The sequence below is a fragment of the Tursiops truncatus genome, chromosome 16 (assembly GCF_011762595.2).
Source record: "Tursiops truncatus isolate mTurTru1 chromosome 16, mTurTru1.mat.Y, whole genome shotgun sequence".
Lineage (NCBI taxonomy): Eukaryota > Metazoa > Chordata > Mammalia > Artiodactyla > Delphinidae > Tursiops > Tursiops truncatus.
The window spans coordinates 53,119,990-53,129,094 of record NC_047049.1 but is presented as its reverse complement, the minus strand read 5'-3'; the positions used below and the strand labels follow the sequence as shown (position 1 = coordinate 53,129,094).

At 49.3% G+C, this 9,105-nt stretch overlaps 1 long non-coding RNA gene across 1 annotated transcript; it reads left to right on the top strand.

Annotated features, from left to right (window-relative positions):
* Positions 1-1,882: 1,882 nt before the first annotated feature.
* On the top strand, positions 1,883-7,805 carry LOC141276661 (uncharacterized). The gene is made up of 3 exons (XR_012326558.1): positions 1,883-1,948; positions 2,706-2,774; positions 7,788-7,805. It is a non-coding gene; the product is annotated as an uncharacterized lncRNA (long non-coding RNA).
* The last annotated feature ends 1,300 nt before the right edge of the window (positions 7,806-9,105 follow it).

The following is a 9,105-nucleotide window of genomic DNA, read 5'->3' as shown; positions in this document are numbered from 1 at the left end:
ACTGGAACTGAAGGGACTTTTCCCATCATGGATCTCCCCATTCCTCCCCCACGTTCACTGCATTCATCCGGTGCCTCCACTGTCCTCAGAGGACACCTGAGCCCACATCCTGACACCCACGTGACCCTCCCGTGACAGCCTCGGCCCCCTCCTGGCTCACCCAGGAGCCAGGCCCTGGAACACCGTGGTGTCAGCTGTGGGCGTGTCCACAGAGCTCTGTAAAGAGGCTCCTTCTTCCTGGTCCTACAGCCTGGATGTGTTCTACTCTCTCGTGTGCAGTGCCCTTCTGTGAGTCCTCCTATATTTAATTAACCTCAGATTACAGCAACAATACCTCAACACACTCATTCTAGACTTTTGAAAACATTTCAGAAGGGACCAAAGCCTCTCGGCATTTAGGCCTGCAACGCTTGTCCCAGTGATCTGGGATGTCGGAGCGATGTCCCCTCAGACCAAGTTGTGGGCCTAGGACTGGCTATGGTCTGGGTTTCATTTTCTAAAAGACCTGAATGTTCAAGAAGAGAGGGCATTCTCTGGAGCTTTCAGCTCAAGAATGGGGCCGAGAAGGAGGTCTCAGCACCGCCCACCCTGCTCCCTCAGGGCATCCTGAAGGGCAGCCAGACCACAGGCTGCTCCACCTCGTTGGGCTGAAGAGATGATGAAAGATGACAGTTCAGGTAGAGCTCCTGGCAGGGTGACTGGTGTGGGGAAAATCTGATCCTTGCCGGAGTGTCCCACCTCTGTAGAGGTGAAGGGACCAGCTCCTCAGGCACCCGTCCAATGCCCGCCCTCTGCGGGGGCAGGCAGGGCTTCCCTGGCATCTGCATCACTCCTAACTCTAGGGTCTTCTTCCGAAACTACCCCCTGGTGTGTGGCTGCTGCTTTCCAGGCCCCTTGTAGCAGAGGATCTGTTGGGTGGGTGGTGGAGTTGTTACTCACTGACCCGGGAGAAACTGACTAGGAACAAATAAAGACTCCAGCTTCCAGTCAACATGTATTTAAAACAGCTTCAACCAAACACATCTTGGTTTACTGGGAGATGGTGTTAATATAAAAATTATGACTGTGAGTATAAATATAAAAAACTGAATTTGTGCTTCATATATGACCCGAGCCAGAGGAACTCAGCCCTCTGCAAAGCGAGCACAGCCCCACCATGTGCCAGAGCTGGGACTCTCCTAAGCTACATGGCTGTGCCCCAACTCAAGACCAGAGGGCACATGCTGGGCCATGGACCCCACACTGCCCCAGGTCAGGAGCCAGGCCTGCAGGGATATTCAGAGAGGCAGGGCCTTCAGGAGTGCAGCTATGGCAGGTGACCACTGCAGGGCCACTGGCCACCAGCCACATCTGCTTCCACCACAAAGCCTTGTCCCAGCAACCCAGCGGTACTGTCCTGGGGCTGTGCCCACTGCCATGGTTTGTCTGTACACAGCCCTGCAGACATCCATAGGACAAACACGGAATCTGCATGAGATCCTGACCCAGCATCCAGCCTGGTCCGAGGAGCAACAGGGATACTGAAGCTGGAGGAGAAAGAGCCTCTGCCTGTGAAGTGTGGAAGGGTAACCTGAGGATGAGTGTCTCGGATAAACATGAACCAGGGAAGGGAGCAGGTGACTCATCACAGAGACCCACAAGGACGCAAGCACACCCTGCGAATGCAGAGGGAACTGAGAGACCAGCAGAGGGTTGCACACAGCTTGAGGTCCACCCCGGAGAACCAAGGAGAGTTAGCCAGATTGGGAGAGACACATGGGAGGAATAGAGGGGCCCACGGGGGGAAGGAGACCCAGGCTGGTACATGTCACAAAAGGCCAGGGAGTGGTAGGACACAGTGCCACAAATGCTGCTGCCTGTGCCTCAGACTCTCATGACCCTGGGGAGAATCCTCACTCAGGAAGCCCGCGGTTCCCAGCTGTGCCCCTGAGGCCTGGCTCGCTGCAGGGTGGGGGATGGCGCCTGGGCCCGGGGCTTCAGTGTCCTTGATCAGGAATTCCCATTCCCTTCTAAGTTCCACTTGAGAGCAGACATAAATGTTGGATGGCATCTGTGTCCCCCCTGGTTTCCTGAAGAACCTGAGGGTCAGTCTCTCATGTGCATAATCCTTCCCCACCCCCAGAACAGTACACCCCTAACAAAGGAGAAAGAAGGGGGTACTCCCTGGGATGAGAGGGGGGCACAGGCACACCGAAGCCCTGAGAAATCCGATCAGACTGGCGCAGGAACATTTGCCTCAACTGGACTTTTTTGTTCCAGAGAGATGGAATGTTGAGAAAAGGGTTCTGACTCTCAGGGGCTGTGAATGGCTTCCGTACCTACAGAGAGGAACGGTGGTCCCTGCGTTCTGAGGCTTACCATCCCCAATAGAACTCACAAGAGGGAGCCTGGCCTCGATCCCACGAGGAATGTATGGGTCAGCTCTGCCCTCTGGTGGCTGAATGAAAAACTGCAGTCAAAGGCGAGGATGTGCAGACAAACATCGCACATCACCCTCCAGGTTCATTGATTCCACCTTCACGGGGGGCTACTTTGTATCAGGTGCTGTGATAGGCCCTGACTTAATCCTCTGACTCCCCTGGTTGTATCCATGAGGATTATTCCCCGCTTCCTCCTGACCTAGTCTGAGACAGAGTCTTCACCCTTGTGGGCCTCCCTTTGTCAGGGCTCTTCTTGCTAATCGTCCCATCCCTGTTTGTCCACAGAGGCTGACTCAGTGCTGTGCCCCAGAGAAGGCTGATATAAACCAGTGTCCATTCCTGAGCACGTGCTAGGTACATTTACATCTACCATATCCCTCCAAGGCTCACTGGAAGACAGGGCCCATCTTTACCCCCGTAGAGCAGAGAAGGAAACTGAGTCTCAGTGAGGTTCCCATAACTTACTAGAAGTGGTCCAGCCTGCAGGTTCTAGAGCCTGGTTTAAACGTCTTTCCATCTGATCCCACAGCATCTTAGGCATGGCTTCCCTGAAGATCCAGTGCATTCTTTGCCCATAGCCACGGCTCAGGCCCTGGATGGGCTCCTCCTGGACTGTCACTCTGGCAAGGTGGACCTCATCCAAGCCTCAGGTGCCAGGACGGAGCTTCCCCCAGAAGCTCCAGCCTTGCTCTTTGCCTAGAATCCACATCCACCCCTGGACATGCTTGATCCTGGCTCAGCTAGACTGAGCTCAGCAACTTATACCCCAGCCTTCGGCCCCAAGGTTGCTGGCCCAGAGCCTGGTACAGGCTGCCCCCAAGGCCCTCAGCAGGTGCACTGCACAGCCGGTGGTGCCACTGGAGCAGGCTCTTTGCTCTAGCTGAAAAGACCCAGATGCCCTGGAGAGGTGGAACAGAGCTGAGAATCCCAGCCTGTACCCACCTTCTGCAGCCCTGAGTAACTGAGTTCAGTCCAGCCCTGGCCAGGGGCCCTGACAACCAGAGGGCAGCAGCTCTACTGGGCCCAGAACACCAGGAGCCCCCTGGGCCCCTCATTCCACACACCTGCTCCCCACACAATCAGCACAGCCCAGCCATTCTTTAATCAACTACAGAGACCATGACATCATCCCCACTGTTCTCTTATTACCCAGCAACACAGAAGCCATCGGCAGAGAGAAGGTGTTCTGATATTTCCAATGTCTCTGGTGGTTGAACTCCTCCCAGAGAATAGTTGTTTAAGAAATAGTGAATTGTGTCATCAACTTAAATTTAACCCGTTATATTTTCTAGAAATTAAAATATGAAGAGAATCATTTAAAAACCCACTACTGGGCTTCCCTGGTGGCGCAGTGGTTGAGAGTCCGCCTGCCGATGCAGGGGACGCAGGTTCGTGCCCCGGTCCGGGAAGATCCCACATGCCGCAGAGCGGCTAGGCCCGTGAGCCATGGCCGCTGAGCCTGCACGTCTGGAGCCTGTGCTCCGCGACGGGAGAGGCCACAACAGCGAGAGGCCCGCGTACCGCAAAGAAAAAAAAAAAACCCACTACTTACTAAATACTATCCAGAAGTTTGTTTATAATTCTATTGAGATACAATCTATCTGAGAAAAAGTAAAAAACTTATGTACAAAGAGTTCTTTAAACTAAAAACAAATATAGATAATTCAAAATTACATTTGGACAAAGGTGAGCTATTATAGTGGGCCTTGGGGTGATTTGGGATTTGGTCATGAAGCTAGGAGGTAACTCATTTGCACGTTCTGGATGAGCGTGTTCAGGGAAGACCCAGCCCCTGAGGGAGGACGACAGGGAGGACAAAGACCCCTTGGTGAGAAGCCAGCTCAGGGCCCCGCCTGGGCTTCCTGGAGGAAGGGGTGGAAGAGAACATCCTCCCACCATGAACTCCACATGTGGATTCACTGGACAGCATGGAGGAAGAGGAGGGGCAGAGAACGCCTGGCAGCCACGGAGGGAAAAAGTGGGGGGAGAAAAACAAGGGCCCAGGGCTCGGGTAGCATGTGCTCCCTGATAAGTGCTCCATCTGGATCATCAGATGTGTGACCGAACTCTAGAAGCTCTGTTTTTTTTTAAATTAAACTATAGTTGATCTGTAACATTATATTATCTTCAGGTATACAACAGTGATTCAATATTTTTATAGACTATACTCCATTTAAAGTTATTATAAAATATTGGCTGTATTCCCTGTGCTGTACAATATTCCCTTGTCACCAATTTATATTAAAGATAGTGCTTTACCTCTTAATCCTGCCCCTATCTTGCCCCTCCCCGCTCCTCTCTCTACTATAAATAAACCGCTAGTTTATTCTCTGTATCTGTCCATTTCCTTTTTGTTATATTCATTAGTTTTGTTTTTTAGATTTCAAATATCAGTGACAACATACAGTATTTGTCTTTCTCTGTTTGATTTATTTCACTAAGCATAATACTCTCCAGGTCCATTCATGTTGTTGCAAATGGCAAAATTCCATCCTTTTTTATGGCTGAATAATATTCCATTGTAAATACGTCCCAAATCTTCCTTTCCATTCCTCTGTTGATGGACACTTCATTTGCCCCTTATCTTAGCTGCTGTAAATAATGCAGCTATGAATATTAGGATGCACATATCTTTTTGAATTAGTGTTTTTGTTTTCTTCAGATAAGAACCCAGGAGTGGGATTGGTGAATCATATGGTAGTTCTATTTTTAATTTTTTGAGGAACCTCCATACTGTTTTCCACAGTGGCTATACCAATGTACATTCCCACAAATGGTATATGTACTAGGGTTCCCTTTTCTCCACATCTTCACCAATATTTATTATTTATTCTCTCTCTCTGTGGATTTTTTTTTTTTTCAGTCATGCTGCGCAGCTTGCGAGATCTTAGTTCCCGGACCAGGGGTTGAACCCGGGCCATGGCAGTGAAAGCACCAAGTCCTAACCACTGGACTACCAAGGAACTCCTTATTTATTCTCTTTTTGATCATAGCCATTATGACAGGTTCAAGGTGATATCTCATTGTGGTTGTGATTTTCATCTCCTGATGCTTAGTGATGTTGAGCATCTTTTCATGTGAATGTCGGCCACCTGTATGTGTTCTTTGGAAAAATGTCTACTCAGGTCTTGTCCATTTTTTTTATTGGGTTGTTCGGGTTTTTTTATATTGAGTTGTAAGAGCTCCCTTCTGGCCTGTGAAGTTTCTGCAGAAAAATTGCCTGATGAGGGTTCCCTTGTATGTGAATCTTTTTTTTCTCTTGCTGCCCTTAAAATTCTCTTTAACTTTCGCCATTTTAATTATCTTGATATACCTTGGTGTGGGTCTGTTTGGGTTCATCTTGTTGGAGACCCTCTGTGCTTTCTGTACCTGGAAATCTGTTTCCTTCTTCAGCTTTGGGAAATTTTCAGCCATAATTTCATCAAGTACATTTTCTACCCCTTTCACTCTCTCTTCTCCTTCTGGGACTCCCATAATGTGAACGTTAGTACACTTGATGTTGTCCCTAAGGTCCCCTTAAACAATCCTCCTTTTTAGAAAATTTCTTTTTCTTGTTCTTATTGGTTGACTTCCATTATTCTATCTTCCAGATTGTTTATGCATTCTTCTGTATCGCCTAGTCTGCTGTATCACCTAGTTTGCTGGTAATTCCTTCTGTTTTTCATTTCAGTTATTGTATTCTTCTCTGACTGGTTCTTTTTTATATTTTCTGTTAAAATTCTCACTGTGTTCATCTATTCTTTTCCCTAGTTTAGTTAGCATTCTTATTACTAATGCTTTTAACTCTTTATCTGGTAAATCTCTCTGTTTCTCCAGCATTTTTTTTCTTGTTATTTTGTTTGAAACAAATTCCTCTGTCTTCTCATTCTATTTAACCGTCTCTATAAAATTAGGTGAAAGTTAGTAACCTACCCCCGTCTTGAAGGTGTGTCCTTGTGTGAGAGTGCTCCTAAGCAGTTTGCGTATGCCCAGTGGCTCTGGTGGAAGTGAGCGTGGGTCACATCTTCCCTCAGGGTGTGCTGGCAGCTACCGCCTCGGTGGGGGGTAGGGCTGGAGATGGAGGGGCTAGAGCTGGAGCCAGCTGTGAGCAGGGGTGTCTCCTCTGCTCAGTGGCCATCAGTCCCTATTGGGGGCATGGTCAGGGCCCCAGGTGCTGGCGCAGAAGCCCTGAGGGTTAGGTCCCAGCTGGTTCCAGCACTGGAGCAAGACAGGCTGGAGAAGGTGCCCGCTGTGGGCTGGGGTACGCTCTGGGACAGTTCCAGCAAGCCTGTCAGAGCCCCGGTCGTTGCTGATCTGCTGTCTCTGCACGCTCGCCACCTACAGGAGCCCTCACCCTATTGGAGCCAGGGCCAGGTTCAAGCCATCTTCATCCCCCCACCAAGTGTGCTCTCTGCTTAGCAATGGCAGCCTTTGCCCTGGGGGACAGCTGCACCAGAGCCAAGAGTGGCTGGGCAGGCTCCCGCTGTGGGCTGGGGTACGCATGAAACTGGCCAGAGCCCGGGGGAGGTTTCCATCTGCTTCCTCTGCCTTGTTCCCAGGACTAAGCACGAGTATGTGTGCGCTCTTCAAGGGTGGTGTCTAGGTCTCTCACAGCCCTCCAGTAAGTCCCACGGCTTTTCAAACCAGCTAAGGGTACTCGTCTTCCCCGCATCAGACCCCAGAGCTGGGGCGTCCAATGTGTCGCTCAAACCCCTCACTCCCCAGGGAGGATCTCCAAGCCCATGCAGTCCTCCTCCTCTTCCGCGTCCCCTGCTAGGGGCACAGCTCCTGACCTGATCCCTTCTCCCTTCTGCCCAACTCCATGTGGACCTTTCTTTACAGCCTTGACTGGGGAAGAGGCTTTCTGCAAGTCCTGTTAGTTTTCAGTGAGAGCTGCTCCACATGCATTACAGATGCGTTCGTGGGGGGAGGTGAGCTCGGTGTCCTCCTACTCCGCCATCCTGATCTCCCTGCTGGAAACTCTGGTGTAATCGCTGTTTCCGATATTCTTTGTCTTGGGCCTGCACCTCCTGTCTGGAGGTGATGTTGTTTCTTTCAGCCTTCAATGAACATGAGTTTTCAGTTCAAGGGACAGAATCCTGTTTTCAGAAGAAGAAACGGATCTTTCCAGCTTTGTTCCAAGAGCTTTGTGTGTTTTTTAAAAAACTATTAATTAATTAATTATTTGTTTGGCTGCGCTGGGTCTTAGCTGTGGCAGGCGGGATCTTTAGTTGTGGCATGTGGGATTTAGTTCCCTGACCAGGGATCGAACCCGGGCCCCCTGCACTGGGATGTTCCAAGATCTCTGAATCATTCTCTGTAGCTCCAGATCCATTTTGGACACGTCCAGGACATCTGACATTTCTGGGCTTTGGTCTTCTATTCCAGGACAAAACTTGATGAGGGCTTTACATCTTCCTAGAATTAGTGCTGAACTGCTACTGGCATGCTTCTCAGCTCCCTGTAAAGAATGTCTGCCACTGGTTGAACGAGTCCATCAGAAACAAGAGAACTATTATCAGGACACCTACCACAGCATCTCCCACTGAGATCCAGGGAGAGTTAGACTTGGCCTCATATCATACGGAAGGTTCTCCTGCCATGAAACTCTGCAGCATCTCCTAGGTTTGCCGCTATAACAGCTTCATGGGAGGCTAAGTCCTCCCTAGTTCCCCAGGCTGATGAAGGGCCCCCACCCTCCGTGGTCTGCTGGGCCACAACAGGGAGGAGACCAGGGGACACACCTGTGCCTGGTAACCAGGGCAGACCAGCACTACAGGGGGGCAGGGAAGGACAGCAACAATAAAGGCACACACCCTCAACCCTCCTGCCTTCTGCTGAAGCCTTGCTTCTGTGGTCTCCGAGGACCCATCTCCCATCCTCTGCCCACACTGTCCCCTCTGTCTGGTGAGCCCTTCCTCTCACTGCTCATGCTGTGAGCACGTTCCCACATGTAACCCCTGGGTTCCCCGGCCCATGTCCCCAGGGCCCGTGGCACGGTGCTCCATGATCCATGCAAGTCTTGGACGGCAGGAGGGAGGGAGGGAGGGAGGGAAGGAGGGAGGGAGGAAACCACCGTTTGCCATTCCTGAGTATTCACACATTTTTGTTCTCTCTTGTCTGTGGCTTTCCCTAAGGAAAGCTTAAAATTACTGTCCACAGGAGTATCTGAATTACAAATTACATAATTTAAAATAGAAATACGTGTTATATAAATTTAAATATTCAACAAATTAAAATAAATGCAAATCTATATGCTAATAACATCAGGTGACCACATAACATTAGAAGTCACCATTTTGGACTGTTATACAACAAAAACCTCAAAAATTTTTGAAAAGTACAAATAACAGAGATTATTTTCTGTAATTGCCTGTCAGTGAAACTAGGAACATGTGAAAAAATTCAAGCAAAAACAACCATGTGGAAATTTTAGAACTGCCTCTGGGGTAAATTTTGGATCTAGAAGCAGCTGAGCCTACATGCAGCTCAGAAAGTTAGAAATGGAAAATGAAACACAAGGAAAGCAGAGAAATAGAAATGAGGTCAAAACAAATGAAATATCTGAGAACTCATAACCTCGGGATGCTTTGATGCCAAAATCAGAGCTAATTACAAGGTGATATTCCTTTTCTTTCCTTTCTTCCCTTCCATCCTTTTCTTTCTGTCTTCCTTCCTTCTTTCTCTTTTTTTCTTTTTTTTTAAA